Source organism: Microtus pennsylvanicus, chromosome 12, assembly GCF_037038515.1.
Source record: "Microtus pennsylvanicus isolate mMicPen1 chromosome 12, mMicPen1.hap1, whole genome shotgun sequence".
Classification (NCBI taxonomy): Eukaryota; Metazoa; Chordata; class Mammalia; order Rodentia; family Cricetidae; genus Microtus; species Microtus pennsylvanicus.
Genome location: NC_134590.1, coordinates 83818434 through 83838087, shown reverse-complemented (window position 1 = coordinate 83838087; position 19654 = coordinate 83818434). Strand labels below are relative to the sequence as shown.

Here is a 19654-nt window from a genome sequence, read left to right as displayed (position 1 = left end):
ATGTTCTCAGCTGGGGTTACAATCCACCCCACACCAGGAGTGGAAACATTCATAGGAATCATTTCCCGAGAAACTCCAAACGCCTTTCCAGTAAACTGCACCTCAACCCACACGGCTGCCTGCGTCGTTTGGCGGTGGCACACCCGCTGTCTTAGCTACTTTTCAGTTGCTGGGGCAAAACACCATGACCGAAACAACTTCCAAAAGAAGCTCATGGTTCCAGAGGCTGAATCCATGATCACCATGGCAGGGAGCATGGCAGCCAACAAGGCACTGAAGAAGCAGCTGGGCCATCTCATCTCAGTCCACAAACACAAGGAGGGGGAGGTGCGTAAGATGTTGAACTCTGGAACCCTCACAGCCCACTCCCAGTGACACACCTCCTCCAAGGCCACCCTCCTCCCTTCCTAGTCAGGATCAAGTATTCCAATATATGGGCCTATGGAGGCCATTCTCTTTCAAACCACCACACCCACTGAGTTCTTTCGAGCTTTCTTCTGTCCTAGGGAAGAGCTAACCCAACGTGGGGTAAGTTTTTTAACTGAGTAAGTGTGGCGGATACCAAGTGTCCATTGAGAGGGCGGGATATCCGAGTGGCATTGTCTGTCTGACCGGCTATACACAGGGTTAGAATAAAAGGGTTCTGACGTTCCATACTTTGGGGAAAGTATCAATTGTGTTTGTAGGAGGCTAGAGCTTTGTTCTGGCTCCTTAAGTCTGCTGCCAAACATAATCAAAAGTTTTTATGCGACAGGAACTGGGGGGCAGTGATCCCTAAATCTACAAAGTCAGAAGAAAAATATAATTAATACCAAATTCCTCCCTGGCCTGATAGCTGAAAGAATACCAAAGAGAAAGCAAATGAAGTTAGTGAGGGACCCGGAAGGTGGCGGCAGGAGTTTCCCCTTTCTCTCCTGGGCTGGCAGTGTGGTCGCTTGAATGAGATCTCATGAAGTAAACAAGAGTTTTCTTTATGAGGGTGGTTGTCATTTTTCATAATCTGGTTTATTTGACCCTTTTTTTTCTGATAATAAAGGGCCAGGGAGCATGTGGTCCAGACACGTCCCTCCAAAATGCAAGTGAGAAGAGTAAAGACCGAGGACCCAGCAGGGCTGCCCAAAACACCCAGAGCCTTTCCTGCTGTCTCTCTTTACAGCCCATTTTCCTCTGCCGCGTCTTTCCTTTCCTGTCTCTTCTCCTCTCCTACTCTTTTTCAGAGCCTTCCCTTCAGAGACGGAAGAAGAAAACCCATCAAGGACTGAGTACCAGGTTTTGTTTCCTACTGGGAAGGCGACCTGCTTGAACACACTTTTTTGGGTCTCCTTGGAAAGAATGAAAATTCCATTCATTTGACAAATAATAATAGAACAACCCTCCACACTGAAGGCTTGATCCTGTCGCCGTCGTCTGCAAACCCACCATCAGTAAACTTCTCAGAGCTTTGATATCCTGCGCAGGCACACTGCAGTAGTTACCCTTTCCGGAGCAACTCCAAGGACTCCCTGTCTGCTGACAAGCGACCTTGGGGAAGGATGGGCAGCAAAGACCCCTGCACCTGCCACATCCTCCTCTTGTGGTCCATGACACTTCTGAATCGTTGGCATCTTTGTTGCAGCCTTTTGTCAACGCCATTTGAATGGATTTAGAAAAATAATTTTATTAAAATGTTTTAGATGCCATATCTCCAATCCATAAAATTTATTGTACTTTTATGCAGAATTATACTGGAGTTGAAACATATAAATCAATTTATAAGGTCTAATGACACACAAACGCTTAAAAACTAAAGGCGATGTAGTAAATTCAAATTACCATTACAAATGTAAGCTTTGTAGTCAGTGTGTGACCTGCTAAGGATTATATTTAACTCCCCTGAGAGTGGTTTATCATAAAACTTTATACTTTTATTACAGTGAATTATTAAGTCCTCCATGACATGAGTCTTTCCTCGCACTGACTATGGCTTTTTTAATGACACTATAATAGACATCTTGCTAATGGCAGGAGGCTTGCTACTCTGCCGCAAGAGGAGGGGTGGGGGGAGGAGGGGAAAGGAAAGACAATACGGGACACGTGAATGCTGGAGCAGATCTCCCGAAGGACTGGCATTAACAATTGTACGGCAGAAGACTTCTAGCAGAAGCATCAAAAGGCACACCTCTGCATGTTCTATACCCGGTAAACAATAGCTTTTACTGCCTGAAAGAAATTCCATTTCAAAGTCACAGGTGGGGAAGAGGGAATGGTCTCAATTGTCTTGAGCAATTTTAGTTTTCCATTAAAACTTTAAAATCCTTTCCCTGCTGTGGTGCCAGAGGTGGAGTCCTTTTTATGCCAAGAAGCTCTTTTTAATAACAGATCATTGCCATCCCATAAGGTAGAATGACCCGCTGCTCAGCAACACGGCTTTCCTTAACAGGACACTCTGGGGCCTCTTTGAATCCAAGGACCGTAACAGTAAAGTCTCCAACTTGACTAGACAATTCTCTGAATGGTCTTCAAGGAGCCTGCAGGCTTCCGGAAGACAATCTGCCAACTAGCTGCTTCCAGGCTCAAATCGGTCTGAAGCCCCAGAAGCTAACAACCGTTCACACACCTTGCCATTTCTATGGAACCAGGACAGCAGAATTTAGGAATCCCAAGCCCCTGACTCAAGAGAACAGCTAGTTCCAATAAAAGGTACTCTTGTATGTAAGTGGGTGGTGAGAGGGATGAGACCGAGGCATTGACCAAGAGAGGGGGAAGTGTACGTCTGGCCTAGCTGTGCGCATCTCTATGCAAGAACGACCTCTTTGTACAATTTCCTCATTTGGTCTGCGATGGCCCCTAAGCTGTTCTCTGTTGGTCATCTCTCTGCACCCCTTCCTGTGGTCATTTGATCATTTTTGAGGTTACGATGCAGGAGCTATGGGTCTCCACTTCTTGACTTGCCAGCGGCTTGCCAGGGGCTCTCAGGCAATCATTACTAACGTGGTTTTGTCCTGGCCATCAAGGCTAGAGCTACAGAGAAAACACATATTTCCTCTACCTAGTTCCTTCTGACCTCTAAAACACTAAAGCTGTGAAGAGGGGCTTGCCAGTGCAAAGATCTGGTTATTTAGTCCGTGCAACTCAGTTGACTGAAGCACATTTGACAGACACTGACAAGGTGACCAGCTCAAAGAAATCTTATTGGCTGCTTTGCATTTATAGTCACAGACAAACTTTATATAAAAGCAGTTACTTCTCAGGATTTGGCTAAGGTCATGTGTAAAATCAATAAAGGTCCTCTCTGTGTTCTTCGTTTTTCTCCTTCTCTCTCTTCCCATCTCTCCATCTCTTTTCTCCACGCACATGCACGTGCTTAGTGTGAATTTGAAAACTTTCACCAAGGAGTTCAACAAAATTTAACACACTTAAATAGACTTTTACTTTAATTATCTCAAAGTCTTTAACCACAAATATTTTCCATGCCAAATTCGGTTGTTTCCCTACTCCTCACCAAGCTTGCCCACTCTATCGCTTTCTTGGATATTTTTCCATGAACACAAGGTCTCTGGATCCAATCTAACTTAGAATTTGTGGGTTGCCTGTTTCATGCCAGGCCATTGTGCTGAAGGACCTAGAGTTGAGTTTCACAAACACAGCACCATGTTCCCTAAAGACCTAGCCTAGATCTGAGAAAAAGAGTCAGCAAACTCTGGTCCAATACAGCCTGTCACTTGTTTTAATCAACAAAGTTTCACTGGGACACAATCACACTCATTCATGAATGATGTATTCACACTCGTTCACAATGGCAGAGCCACGTGGTCGCAAATAAATTGTTCAGCCAACAAACTCTAAAATACTTAAAGCTGGTCCATTAGGAATAAATTGTTAGTCTTTCATCTGAGCAATGTAAATCTGTACATAACGGTGTTTGCTATAGAACTTGTTTACCCAAGTTCTATTCATAAGACCCACATGGTACAAACAGAGGACCAATTCTTGAGAGCTGACCTTTGACTTCTACACATACACACAAAGTAAGTAAATGCCATTTATAAAAATACCATTGGTATTCAGATTGTGCTGTATTAACTAATTTCTAACTCTAAGACACACACACACACACAAACCAAACAGATCCCAGAACCTGGATCCCAAACACACTTCGTAGACATGTGGATGAAAGCAATCACGAGTGTTAGCCCAATAGTCCACTGTCCGAGACAGTTCCTGTGTAACCCAGTTGTGATTAACTTTTCCAGGAGACGGTCTCCAATGCTCTCAGATCTTTAAAACTCTTTTTATTATGAGTGTGTATGGATATATGCCATGAGTGTCAGTGCCGTGGATGCCAGGCCTCCTAGAGCTGGGATTACAGGCAACTGTCAGCTGCAGGGACGGGTGTTGAGAGTCAAGCTCAGGTCCTCAGAAAGAGCAGAACGTGCTCTTAACCACTGGCCTCCCCCCAGCCATCTTTTTCCTTAAATCTTTTTCCTCAGTGACACAAGTTGTTCTTACACACATTGCCACCAGGAATTCAACATCCACAAATTCAATTTCTTTATTGTAAAAACATTTACACATCTATTTCTTCTCACTTGATGCATGAGATACTTCGACTGAATGTTATTATTCAGTAGCCAGAAAAGGAAGCTGACCTCCTCTACCAGTAGAGAAGACCCGTTTAATTCAACACACACACAAACACAGACACACACCACAAATCCAGCAGCAACATCTAATTTGAGTGCCCCACAAGTGCCTATCAAAATATCTGGAGATGGGCCTCTCTGATCAGCAGTAGGATGGAACAGGGGACCCACTCTGGAAGCTTTCCATCAGCCTTGATTTCCCTTGGGGACCAGGCATACTGTGCAGTCGGTAGAAAAGAGAAGAGCAGCTACTTAAACATGCAAAGGTTCTGATAACAGCCCCAGCAAACCAGCTCTAGACAAAACAAACTCAGAGTGCATCCTAGCCTAGGAGATGCTCAGAGACCTGGGAAAGAAACTCAAAGCTAGGCAATTTACATGGCCCAACTTAACTTTCTCTAAAGAAGCACTTATCGGTTATTTACTATGGGTTCAGAACTGGCTTAGTATTGAGTAAATGATAGGTCAAAGAATTTGTAGTCTAAACACAGAGAGACAGAGAGAGAGAGACAGAGAGAGAGAGGAGGAGGAGGAGGAGGAAGGAGAGAGAAGGGGGAGAGGGAGACAGGAGGGAGAGAGAGTTCAGTGCATGCATGTACATATTCATTCAAGACGCACTTTAATAATAATTCAGGAGCCCAAATTCCAGAGCTGCTGGGAAGTAAGTGGGGTGGGGGCTTCAAAGTTGCTAGCCCCTGTGTAAGAGAAGGACCTAGGAATTTGCAGATAATAGCTGAGTTTGAGAAAAGGAGAGATTTTTCTCACCAAGGGCAGATCCCCTGAGGGAAATTCGGGGACAGAGGATTACTGGAACCAAAGCATCATTTGGCTTTCTTCCTTAGCTTCAGTATCTTCTCAAATACAGTCTCTGGGAAGCACTGGGGAGCATTGGGTGATCTGAAGAACACTCTAGAAATGTTCTTCAAAGTCATAAAGCACTTTTCTGTTAATTATCTCCTAGTGACCTCTCGACAGCCCTACAAATTAAAAGTTATTAATTGTCACCATTTCAAAGAATAGGCTGCTCTGCTTGGCTTTCCAAGAGGTTAAACAGGGAGACACGCACGCATGTGTGTGTGTGTGTGTGTGCGCGCACACACACAGAGTGGGAGGAGAGGCAGTAATAAAGTAGCAAATAGTCCAGCTGGAATCTTAATCCAGTTTTTCAAGATTCTTTCACTGAGAGCCTGTGGGGAGAAGGGGAGAGAGAGATGCTTTCGTATCATAAAAAAGCCCACTAGCCTGAGCTGGGGTCCTAAATGGGCTTCCTTAGCCCTCAGGCCCCACCTCTAAATGACAGTACCATCTAATCATTAGAAGACAAAGACAAAGCCCAGTGTCTCCAGTGCTCCCTGTGATAAATTAGGGCTCCTCTCCTTTATACACACACTCAAGGACTGCAAAGATGTTAAGGGAAATAAATGAAAAATCCGAATATTGCCCCAAGGCAGACTTTAGCTTGTTTTGCACAATCAATTCATATTTCAATTCCTGGGCCTCTTGCTAAATCTTAGAAGGAAGAAAAGAGGGAGAACGAGAAATTGAACATTGAGGCTGGAAAAGTAGAGGCCACCTTTTGGTGTTCAAGCTGGGGCGTGTTAGATTCAAAGGACAGAAACAGGTCCACAGGAATGGGTCTTCCCACGAACTTGAAGCAGGGACTTCCTGTTTTTAGCTCATGAATCTCTTGCTGAAGGAACACCTACCTGGTTTTCCAGACTAGAAATGGGTTACATTTTAAGCTCAACCACAGCAGCATGTAGGGAAAACAGGCGAGGGAAAAACACCCGTCCCTGGCTTGACCCCAAGCATGAGACCAGGACCAGGATTTGTTGCACGGTGTGACTTTGTGGTATTCCTTGGCCCCTGAAAACCCTCACACAGCACAGCTCATGTGCTCACTCCACGTCTCCTTGCCCTGTCCTACAGCCTATAACAAGGGTCCTAAATGCTCATGAGAATCTTCACTGGAATCCAGGTTGATGAAGAGTCTGCCTCCTGGCAAAGTCCAGTGTCTCTCAGCATCAGACAACAGATGGCAAGACAGAGGCTTTAAGTGAGCCAGGGGTGACTCCACAGGGCGTCTAATTGGAGCTCTGTGAAACCCACCACCGTCAAGGGGCAGGGGAAAGGGTGTCTCCTTCAGGGCCAGCTTCCCTTCCTCCTTATTCTGCCACTCCCACCTGCTGCTCATGCTGACAGCCTCAGCGGCCACACTCAGAGACAAAGGTATGTGAGGTTAAGAGCAAACACTTGGCCTGTGTTTATTTTCGTTAGGATCTCATTCCTGAGGTCAGTAAAGCCAAGACCCTGACCTTGCTGCCTGTGTGCATGGCACGATGCACATATGTTACAATTTTAAGTGGCTGAAAAGAACCAAGAGGAAAATGAATATGAGATGTAATTCAAATGTCCGTTTCCCCACTTTTCAGTGGAACAGAGACCTATTGGCTGTTTGATTGACTGCTGTCTGGGTTCACATTCACAGCTCAGAGCTGGGGAGCCGTGATAGAGACTGGAGCCTAAATCTGCTCTGGGCCTGTTTGGTGATAAAAACTTAAAAATGTTTGAGGTATAAGAGAAATAAAAGATGTGACAAAGAGGGAGAGGGGGGAAAGTGGGAGGACAGAGAGAGGCATAGGAAACGAGCACAAAAAGATATTAACATAGTCAGAGGCCAGTGGAAGGGCCATGAGGCAGTCATGGGAGGAACCGCACACATAGGCTGCAGCCAAGATGGTGCATGGTACCTCCGGCCAATCAGAGGCTCTCCTGGGAGCAGAGACATCACGTGTGGCTATCCAACAAGGAATATGAGGAGGCCTGTACATCCTGTTGTGGGGCCAGCAGGAGCTAAATGGTCAGTCAACACTCCAGACATAGAGTCCAGGAGGGCTCGGTTTCCCAGGTCTAAAGAGTAGTCCAGATTCGAGCTTGTAAGCACCATTCTTTTCGCCCACCGTTTTCCTTCCAGGCTCCCAGTTAAACCCATTACAAACGGAAAGCCAGAGTTTTGGGGGGTGCTCCTACTTCCTTCAGTCCCTGGACTGTGTGCACCTCATCTCAGCCCAGATCACCGGACTCTTAGACCCTCCAGACCGCGAGATCGCCTGTGCACACGGGCTGCTCCCTCCATCTGGGCCCTCTCAACCATACCCACACAGCACTTGAGACACTGCCTTTGGTAAGGTGACAAGCTGACCCACCACGGTGGCCACAGCCCTTTCCACCTGCCCTTCTCTTGGTCCTCACTTACTCTACTACTTGCATTCGGCTCACTGGGACCAAGTACCAGAACGAAACGACTCCAGAGAGGAAGGATGTATTTGGCGTCCTGGTTTGGGGAGATTTTGCCTCTTGGGCTAGGGATGGAGGCACGGCTGAACAGCTCTGCCGGGAACAGCAGAGAATGCGGTGGAATTTTCCACACCATGGTAGACCAGGAAGCAGAGTGGGGCCAGGACTAGCAGCTGGACTAAGGCTATCAACAGCCTGCCCCTGGGGACCCACTTCTGCCAACCACATAATATAAGCAAGGGTTATGCAACCTCCCAAACAGCACCACCAGAGGGAATATATATTTCAAAGCGTAAGCGTGGAGAAGTTTCAGAACCAAACCATAACACCTATTTTGTCTTCTTTTCTGACATATTGACTGTCTCTTCAGAGAACGGCCATTTGTAAATTACCAGTGTTGGGTGTTTGGGGTCTTCACCATACATTTGTTTTTGAATCCTTCTATTTCTGCCATCGTCTTTACTCCTCCTGTGCTCTTGGGTTCTATACTGCCCCACCCTTCCAGTTTCTAAAACTAGAGGCTTAGTTTGTTAATGTTCAGTTTTTCTTTCTTTCCTAAGCATGTAAGTCTGTAAACTTACTTCTAGATCTCCTACCACATAACTTGGGACCGTAAGTTATGATACGATCCTAAACACCTTGGGCTTTCTCTGAGATCCATGATTTACTGGAATATGTATGTAGTTGGACTCTCACATGGGTGAGTCCTGCATATGCAAGCTCAGCCAACATAGATGAAAAATATTTGAACAATGAAATTGTGTCTGTAGTGAACATGAACAGACTCTTCATTATTCCCTAAACATCTAACAACTGTCTATATAGTGCTTACATTGTAGAAGGTAACATTCGAAGCATACTGGAAAATGTATGTAGGCTATGTCAAAATACTGTGCCTCACGTATCTGCTTGGGAATCTCTAGATTTTCTTGTCTACAGAGGTCCTGAAACCAAACTTTCATAGACACTGGGGGACAATCCTATTTCTTGATAGTTTCTTTCAGGTAGCCTATGTTACTGCTTTGTAATAAACTTGCCTTGTGTTCAGAAGATGTGCTTACGAGGTAATGAGCCCTGAAACTGACCGAGACTCGTCAATGCTTGTCAGATAACATGCTTCATGTGCCCTTGAAAGAACATGTGTTCTAAACTTGCAGACTTCTCCTGTGCCCATTGAGCCAAACTGCTATGCATTGCTCCCAGCCTCCACAATCTTGCTAAGGTCCCCCCTTCTCCCATCACTTACTAAAAGAAAAATCCCAGCATTCCAAATCCTAAGTTAGACTTGTCTGGAAGGTTCTTGCTGTCTTCGTTGAATAAATTTACAAAACATGCTACAATGTAAAACGACACGACACCAGCTTCTAACAATTGGATATTTTATTATGTGATGAATCATTTTTCTTGGTAATGCTCTTTTCTAAAGTTAATCCAGTAATCTCAAACTTGATTGGAATTTCTTTAGACACCTTTTAATTCAAGTTTTAGGAGTCTTTATGTTTGGTGTTATCATTTGTCTGTTTTGGGCAATTTCAATCTAGATCCCAGGCTTGTCTCTAACTCACAATCCTCTTGCCTCGGTCTCCCCAGTGCTAGGACAGCACTTGTCTACAACCCTTCCTTAGCTGCCAATCAATCTTTAAAACAGTTTAGCATACTTTAAAAATCTAACGTGATGTCTTTGTTTTCTCATCAGAAATGAATTTCCATTTATAGTGAGCAGTTATATTTAGGCTTGCGCCTATCCCATCTTACCACAGTTTCTATTGCCATGCTGCTTTCTTTTTTTCAAATAATTATTTATTTTTATTTTATATGCATTGGTATTTTGCCTGCATGTGTGCCTTTGGGAGGGTCTCAGATGCCCTGGCACAGGAGTTACAGACAGTTGTGAGGTTCCATGTGGGTGCTGATAATTGAACCTAGCTACTCTGGGAGAGTAGCCAGCGCTCTTAAGCTGAGGCAACTTTCCAGCCCCCCACACCCCATTGCCCTGCTACTTTAAAAATTCAGTTTTGATCCTTTAATCCCAGCACTCAGGAGGCAGAGGCAGGCAGATCTATTTTGTGAGTTCTAGGCCAACCTGGTCTACAAGAGCTAGTTCCAGGGCAGCTAGAACTATTACACAGAGAAACCCTGTCTCAAAAAAACAAAACAAAACAAAATTCATTTCTGTGTATATGTGTGATGTGTGTGTAGGGTATGTATGCCAGACCTTGGTGCAGGGTCACAGGACAAGTCTGCAGAGTTAGTAATCCCCATCCATTTTAATTGGGCTCTGAGTCACCAGGCTTATGCATCAAACACCTTTAGCCCTGCGCCACCTCACCAGCCCCGTGTGGCTATTTCTGTTTCTCTTCTCAAATTATCCTGTATTCCTTTTTTAAGATTAAGAGGTGCCCCCCCCACTCACTTTCCATTTTTTCTTTCGGTAGATAGTAAATTACCAAAATTTAAAGTGGATTTGTATTGCTATCCTCCTCCCAATAATCCCATGAACTTAGAACATCTAAGCTCCGACCCCTCATCTACTATTAATTACTGTATGTAATTCTTCCCAGGATCTCAGACTGTCCATGTGATTGCTTCCCTTTTACCTGCCCTTTGCGTTGCCTCAAATTAAGGTGATTGTTATTTAATTTATCCGGAGCTGTTCTCTAGAGATTTCCTATGTAAATTGGGGGTTTTCTTTTGCAGAATGTAGAATATATTATTTTGTTATATTCTATTGCTAAGGTTGGAAAGTCTAAATATCATATTGTGCAGATAATATATAGTGTTCTCTGGCCGCTTTTAAGATCCTTTCATTGTCTTTGATGCTTTATAGCTATTCTGTCCAATATTTATTCTGCTCGATTTATGTAGAACTACTGAGGATTTATGCTAAGTAACTGGTAAGAATTCTCAATTATTCATTTACTATGCTATTTTCCATTCTTCCTGTAACAACTGTCGATATCTTTGATTCGCCATATTTTAGGCCTTTTTATCCTACTCCACATGTTCCCCTAACAGTATCTTGGTCTCTGTCGCTGTTATCTTCTTCTTACTTGGTCCTTGCTAGTACTGCTGAAGTCTCTTGTAGTTCACGTAGCTAGACGGAACCCCTGACTGGCTCTGTCTGCTTCTTCCTAGTACCCAGTGAGCCACCCTTAGGTAGCATAATTCTCTGTCCTGCAAATTCAATATGATTGTTTCATTTCATTCATCTTGATCACTCTATGTATTGTCTTATCCCTTTCTCATATTTGAAAGTTTCTCTGTTAGTTTTCAACAGATTGGGCATGGTCTTCTGCTATTATCTGGCCTCTGATTCATTTAATGATAAAGCCTGGATTTTACCGACTCTGATTTCTGTTCTTGAAGAGCACCATGCTCTTAAAATGCCATTGATAGGACCACTCACATTCACTTAATTTCTCTCGGAATCCTGAAGGACTGATCGCGTAGAGACCGTGGCGCCCTTAGACACAAGGCACAGACTTCGCAGTGTGAAGTACAATGGCTGTAGGGGTTTGATCTGTAACAGCAAAGCTGGCAGATTCCCTTGTTTTCCCGTCTTGCCGCTCGCACAGGGCAAACAGCTGTGTGTTCTACCTGCATTAAAGTCATCATGTAGGACTTCAGAGGGAGGAGGTGAACCAAAGCTCCTTCTCAGTAGTAACCTAAAGGCCACAAAAATAAATGAAGGGGGCAGAAAAGTAAATCACGCTCACAATGAAGGTGAGCAGATAACACTGTGATATGGTAAGAAACAGCTCGCTTCGATAGGACCAAGGACTTTGCTTTCTTCAACCGAGGAGTCAAACCTCACTCAAAGGAGAATAAGGTAATGTGGTGGAAAAGAGAAACAAGCCAGTCAGTCCAAAATGTAGTTGTAATTCTTTTCTGCTAGAACTGGGAAGAGGGAAATCCATACACACACTTGAAAGAAAGGAACATACTCGAAATGCACTTGCCCTAATAATCTAATCTGTTTTTTTCCCCCTAATTGCCGTATGCACCATGTCTCCATAACACATGGATGTGTGCCTGGCATGCTGAAATCACAACATACCTTCCCCCAAGTCATCTCGGGGAAGAGTCTGCTCCAATAGACAAGGTGGCCAAGACATTGTTACGTGGCTTCTTGTGCTAAAATTTTATTTTCACAACTAAAATAAGAATAGGGGAAAACTGGCTTTTGAGCTAATGTCTGTCTTACATGATTAAAGCAAAATTAAAAGTCAACATTGTATGACAGAGTCTTAGGGAATCTAGAGACTCCCCGTTCCAGGGTGAGAAGCTTGAAATGGTTTCGGGATGCATTAGGAAGAAGGTTGTCAGCTTGCAAGGCAACTCAGGAGCTCAGGGGTGCACCCTTGACACGTTCAGAAGGAGGCCAAGCACAGTGGGTCCACTTCATTGTCGCCCTAGGACATCAGCACACTGGTGGCAGAAGAGAAAGTGCCACCAGCCTCTATCATCAACACAGCACAGGGCATGAAACACATTTCTGCTACCACCCAAACTTGTTCTAGAAAGCTAGAAAGAATTGTTCCTGTTTACCAGTGAAATAAAGCCTAGCAATGGGCAATGGGAAAGATTGCCAATTCAGATTACGGGGGAAAAAAAACAAGACGGAAAGTGCAGAGTCTTCACGGCTCTTGGGGTGGATGGTGGATAGAACACTGGGCCCCTAAGATGTCACATCTAAATCCCCAGGCTCTGTGAATATGTTACATTGCATGTGGCAACTGGGAATTAATTAAGGTTATTAATCAGCTGACTTTGAAATAAGGCAATTATCCTGAATTACTCAGGTGGTTCCAATGCAATCATGGTGGTCCTTAGAAGAGATGAGGAACCCAGACACATGGCAGCATGAAGATCAACTCCAAAGTCGCTGGCTCCTAAATATGAGGAAAGAAAAGTTAGCCGAGGAAAACTGGCAGCCTCCCGGGCTGGAAATGGCAAGGAAACCAGTTCCGTTGAGGGTCTCCAGAGTGAATGTGTCCTGACCACACCCTGGTCAGGGCTCCTGGGCAATGGCGCTGAAGAAAAGCTAGTTCATGTGAAGCTGCTAACGGTGGTGATTTGTGACAATGGCAACAGAAGCTGAGTGCCTTCTCTCTCCCACACAGCCAGCTCATCCCTCCCTCGAAGATAATGCCTTTCTAACACTGTGGATTAGTTGTTCTTCCTTCTTGGGCTTTTACTAAAGGAAATTATGCCTTTTATGTCTGGATTCTTTGATTCTTTGGCAGTTTGGGGTAGGTAGCGGTATATAATATACACTCTTATTATTACCCATGTCAATACTTAAAGACATTCCTGGGGTTCTTCCAAGCAGTGTGTGAGTATAGTTCCACACGTCCTTCAGTGCAGAGTCTATTATCATAAACTTAGGAGCTGAGCAGCTGGACAATAGGGTAACCACAACTTAAGTGAGTCTTGCCTGAGTGTTTTCCAGAACATTTTTTTGTTTTGTTTTTCGAAATAGGCTTTCACTGTAGTTTTTGGAGCCTGTGCTGGAACTCACTCTTGTAGACCAGGCTGGCCTCAAGCTCACAGAAATCTGCCTGCCTCTGCCTCCCGAGTGCTGAGGTTAAAGGCATGCACCACCACCACTGTCCTGCTAGAACAAACTTGTAAGCTGACACAGTTGTTCCAAATCAACTCTATTTGCTGTTATTACCTTATTTTATTTGTTGCTGCTGTTGTTTTACCATTTTGATATCGAATTGGTTATTTTCTTATTGCTAGGACAAAATGCCATGACTGAGACAACTTATTTAAAAATAAAAAATAAAACCTTTTATTAGGTTTTCAGAGTGTTAGAGTCTATGATGGTGGTGCAAAGACATGGTGGCAGGAACACCGAAGTCTTCACATCTTAATTTACGAGGAAGGGATGGAGAGAGCACATGGGGACTGCTGCAAGTCTTTTGAAACCTCAAAACCCTTCCCCAGTGACATACTTCTGCCATCACGACCACGTCTAACCCTTCCCAAATAGTTCCACCAACTGTGGGCCAAGTATTTGAACACACGACGCTCTGGAGACCGCTCTCACTCAAACCACCAGAAAAATGCATGGAGTGACAGCTCCTTGTACTTTAAATTAGCATTTCCCTGATTACTAATGAGGTCAGACACCCTTTTTCAGGTTAATGATCGTTTGTATTTCATTAGGAAGGGCCTACCAAATTACATGCCTGTTTTCCATCAGTCTAGTAGTCTAAAAGATATATTTGGTCCCTATATCCTTTCATATCGGTGTATGGCTACTCTTAATGTAGCTTTATGGTGACATTTTGTTGGCTCTGAAAATGGAAACATCACTCACTCTGTGGCTTGTGTTTTAATCTTTCTAGTATCAATAGTTACACATAAATTCTTAATTTTAATGAGGTTCAGTTTTCTCCTAAAATTTAATGCTTTCCAGATAACATTTCCCACCTCTAGGTAATAAAGAAATTCTCCTAAATTATCTTCCAGAATTATTAATATTTAGACAGGAGTCACCTCCACCAGATTTCCAAGGAAGATGTATGGTGAGAGTCAGACTTCATTAGGAAGTTAGAGAATCAACACTGTGCTGTAATTGAACAAAAGACTTAATGTCTTCCAATGCCAGAGCTCTGCCGTTGGCCCAAATCAAGCATCCATAAATGTGTTGTCCCTGGGATCACATGATCAGCTTGTGCAAGCACATGCCAGCACCACACTGTCTTGCCAGCCTCTGCCTCTCACGTGACTTGCTACAAAGCACAATCCATTCCTCACTTGGTTCTGCTATGAGATTATTTTAGCTATATACATATTTTCCCACTTAAGTTTGCATTTCCACATAAATATTAGATAAGCTTTCCCATACCTATAGGATAAATCTGCTGGGGACTTTCTACAAATTTCATCAGCTCTGTAGATAAATATAAGAAGAACTAACATCTTAAAAATGTCTACACAAGAGGCAGGTGGCTCTCTGAGTTCAAGGCCAGCCTGGTCCACAGAGTGAGTTCAAGGATAGCTAGGACTGCTACACGGAGAAATCCTGACTTAACACATCACCCCCCAAAAATTCTACTCAAGAAGTTATCAATAATATTTAAAATGTTTCTTATAAATATTGAGCAAAAACTTCCTTAGCTCTAATAAAAAGAGCTTCATATTTCAATACTAATGTGTTATCTTTTCATTATTTCATTTTATAGTTTAGGAACATAAAAGTACCATTAGGTGCTTAAAACTAGTGTGGCAGTCTTTCTAAGTTGATTTCTACGTTCTAATAATGCGGGCACATATTTGAGGATGTTTCTGTTAACAAAATCTTGCTGCCTATGAAAAGTAAGATTATTACATCATTGGAAGTGTGAGCTTACTTATCTCTTTATCATGCCAGAGAGAACTCCGGTAAAATTCTGGATGAAGTAAAGCTAGCCAGCCTCCTTGCCTCATCCCAATTGCACAAGAATGCACTAAACATTACATCTTTAAACCCTGCTTTTCACTAATTATATTAAAAATTTATTAATTATCAATCATATTTCTGTTCTGGAGTTAAATGTGAGTACATGTTGAATTTTTTTCTTTTTTTCTTTTTTTTTAAATCTTTTTTTTTTATTGAGAAAATGAGAAAAAAGAAAACAAGTTTCCACCTCCTCCCAGCCTCCCATTTCCCTCCCCCTCCTCCCACCCTTCTCCCCCTCCTCCCACCCTTCTCCCCCTCCCCCCACTCCTTTCCCCCTCCCTCTCCAGTCTAAAGAGCAGTCAGGGTTCCCTGCCCTGTGGTAAGTCCTAGGTCCTCCCCCCCCCCCCCTGTCTATATCTAGGAAGGTGAACATCCAAACTGGTTAGGCTCCCACAAAGCCAGCACATTACATAGGATCAAAACCCCTTGCAATTGTCCTTGGCGTCTCATCAGCTCTCATTGTTCGCCATGTTCAGAGAGTCCAGTTTTATCCCATGCTTTTTCAGTCACAGTCACAAGAGCATTTGTGTTCATAGCAGTATTATTTGTAATAGCCAGAACCTGGAAACAACCTAGATGCCCTTCAATGGAAGAATGGATGAAGAAAGTGTGGAATATCTACACATTAGAGTACTATGCTGTGGTGAATTTTTTTTCAAAACCATTCACTGTAAATATTTTTCTCTAATATGGCAAGTTCACTATTGAATACCATAGTCATATTTTTATTTCAAGGGAAAACATTGAGCAAAAGGCCGGATACAAACTTATATGCTGCAAGTAAGATCATCCTACAATAAAGAAAATTAAGACTTACAGGTAATACATTGACAGAAGAGGTGAAGGTGAGGTCATACATCAGCAGAGGAGAGGAAGCTGAGTCGCACGGTCCTAACACAATGCAAAAGAAAACAGAAACGGAGCACAGACTGGATGACACGCACAGAAAAAGATTCTATGAAGCACATTTAAACCCAATGATAACAGCAAGTACAATCAATACACATGGTCTAATACGGTGACGGAAATGCAGAAGCCAGAGCAAAACTTAGGACTGACTGAAAGACACTCACTTTAACTACAACAGTGTAAACTGGCTAAAAAGGAGAAATGCTAAAATATATATTAACACTTTATTCAAAAGAAAAGAACAGTTACATTAAAACTGCTTGATAAAAATTTCAGAGATTATTTATAAAAGTCATTTCAAAATTATAAGTAAACCATTTCAATATGAGGAAAGGCTTATCTTTAGTATTTATGCATTTAATAATAGAACATTAACAATGTCAAAGCAAAATCTGATAGAGAAAATAAGAAATAAACAACTAGAAAAAGGTTATAAAATGTTTTTAATAATTGCTAGAATAAATAGTACAGAAAATCTGTAGGGGCAGGTAATCAGACAATATGGCTAGCAGACATTTACACAAAATCCACCCGACAACAGAAAAACACTTTCATGCTAAAAAATACACAGAATATCACTCCACAAGTTAGGGGCAGAAGGAAACTGCTTCCCCATAAGAAAACTGTGTAAGGAAAAAAAAACCACCAAAAAAAAATCACACTTCATGGTAAAAGAATGGAAGCTTCTCTTTTAAGAGCGATATCTAGAAAGAATGGTCATTTTCATGTTTAATAACATAATCACAAGTCACCAGTCAATTTATAAGAAAAAGCAAGAACAAATGGTTTCTAAACTGAAAATGAAGTAAAATTGTTTGTTTTCCATATAGTAAATCCCATATATAAACTCTAAATATTCTGTGAGTGTGTGTGTGGCATGAATTAGAACCAATAAACACACTCGGTAATTAGCAATAATCTACCATTTGTTTCATATCTGTATATGAGCAAAAGGATTGAGAGCAGGACCTCAAAACCAATATTTTTACCTCAATGTCTATTGCAGCAATATGTGCAGTAGCCAAGAGGTAGAAGTTGCCCAAACAAGCACGGATGGATTAATGGTCTCAATTACATAAAAGTTCAAATACTTTATCAGATCGTATAGGCCTGAAAATCTTGTTAGTACAGATTACCATTTGTTTGGCCTTTTTCTTGTACCTTTCTATTGTTTCAGAACTAATTCATTTTCTTGAAATTTCTAAACTTTGTGCTATATAATTTTCTTTATTCTCCTCTTTTAAAATCGTGACAGTACCTGCATTGCATCTTCTTGCTCGTCCCTAGTTGGTTCTCCGTAACCGGGCTGCTGTGATCCGTGGGATGTGTGGCGTATCACTTTGCAGTCTCCCGAAGGACTCACTTTTGGCTGTTCTCAGCTTCTTCACGGTGCTCACAGTGTGTTCCTAAAGCTTCCCCCTTATGCTTACTCCTTTCTTCCCTCACCACTGTAAGCGACCAGATAAAGCTTTTGGACATTTTTAAATTTTTTTATTTATGCACTGTGTTTCTTTCTAATCACATCTGTGGTAGCACATCTAAAACCTTGCTGTATGCTATTTTTTCATTGCACTACAAATATTTTAGTAGCCATTGCTATTCTTTGATACAGTCATTATGAAGAAGAATATTAGTTAGTTCCAAGCAGTTGGCAGCTCAGTCTTTTCAAGTGGCTTGTTATTGATAAGTAGGATTCTTTTACTCTATATAACCTATTCCGTAAGATTTCAATCATCTGAAAATTTGTTTTTATTTACCTTGCAAGCCACTTCACTGGCCAGTTGGACACATGCTGCCTTTGGATGTAGAAGTAAGTTATTGGAGTTGGGTGTTGGCGGTGGTTACCCGGTAGTGGAAATGGAATTACATGTAAATGCTAAACTATGACACACATATTTTAGCATAATAAAATGTACATTACTGGACATAGTTTTCTTCATGTGTTTCTTAGGCCGATTGATTATCCTTGCTATTCATCATTCTCATTAACTCCTTATTAACTTTGGATCTGCGTGTTCTATTCATTACATAGAAGCTTTCCTATCTCAACTAAGCATTCTCTACTTCTCCTTCGGTTGTCATGGTGGTTTGAGATGTCTCCCACAGTCTTAAGAATTTGAGCACTTGGTCCCTAGTTGGTGACCCTGTTTGGGTGCTTTTAGAGGTGTGGCCTTGAAGAAGGAAGTATATCACATCGGAGGTGACTTCAAAGTTCAAAAACTGCATGCCATTCCCAGTTTTCTCTTTAGGCCCCCTGCTTGCCGATCCAGATGCGAGCTCTCGGCTTGCTCTGCAGCCATCATGGCCTATAAGCTAAAACAAACTTTCTTCTACAGGTTACTTCGGTTATGGTGTTATGTCACAGCCGTAGAAAGGTAACCAATACAGTTGAATTTGAACTGGTTGATGTACATTCAGGGCTGTTACCAGGTGGCTATGAATTTGAACCTGCAATATCTTTGCAGTAAACTGGCCTTCTAAATTGGCCTTCATGTCATTATAATATATCTGTTTTCATCTCTAATAATACTTTTGATTTGGAATTTTCTTTAACATTAATTTGGCTATATTTGCATTCTTCTGGTTGATGTATTCCTATATTTTTAAAACTTTTTAGGTTTTGTCAAAGTGTTAGATGTGGAATCCAGGGCCGTGAGCATGCTGGGAAAGGTTCGATTGTCAGCCCCCCTGCATGATAGCACCATCTTTTGGAGTTGAATCTAGACAGCAGCACACAGTTTGATCTGCTACTAACCTGACCTAAGACCTTACATGTAGTAATAAGGGCGGCAGCGGGGCTGCGTCTCCAACACCCCAGCCACCTGGCTCGGGTAGCTTATGCCCCGAAATAATTACACGGACACTGTATTCATTTAAACACTGCTTGGCTCATTTCTACCTAGCATCTTCTAGGCTAACTCTCCCACCTGGACTAGCCCATTTCTTATCATCTGTATAGCACCGGTCTTACCGGGAAGATTCTAGCCTAAGTCCATCCTGGGTCGGAGCTTCATAGAGTGCATCTTCCCTGGAGCAGGTAGCATGGCGTCTCTCTCTGAGGTGTCTGCTCCCGAGAGGAGAGCTGTCGGGCCTGAGCTCACTTCCTCTTCCTCCCAGCGTTTTGTTCTGTTTACTCCTCCCACCTATCTCCTAACCAATGAGAGCCAAGCAGTATCTTTTTATTTAACCAATGACCTTCCTCCATCATTTCCCCTTTTTTGGTTTAAACAAAAAAAAAAACGCTGGGAGGAAGAGGAAGTGAGGTCAGGCCCGACAGCTCTCCTCTCGGGAGCAAACACCTCAGAGAGAGACGCCATGCTACCTGCTCCAGGGAAGACGCACGCTATGAAGCTCCGACCCAGGATGGACTTAG

At 42.7% G+C, this 19654-nt stretch overlaps 1 pseudogene; it reads left to right on the top strand.

Moving 5' to 3' along the window:
• The first annotated feature begins 243 nt into the window (after positions 1-243).
• Positions 244-19654, top strand: part of LOC142832404 (putative ATP-dependent RNA helicase DDX5) — a 43217-nt pseudogene continuing 23806 nt past the window's right edge.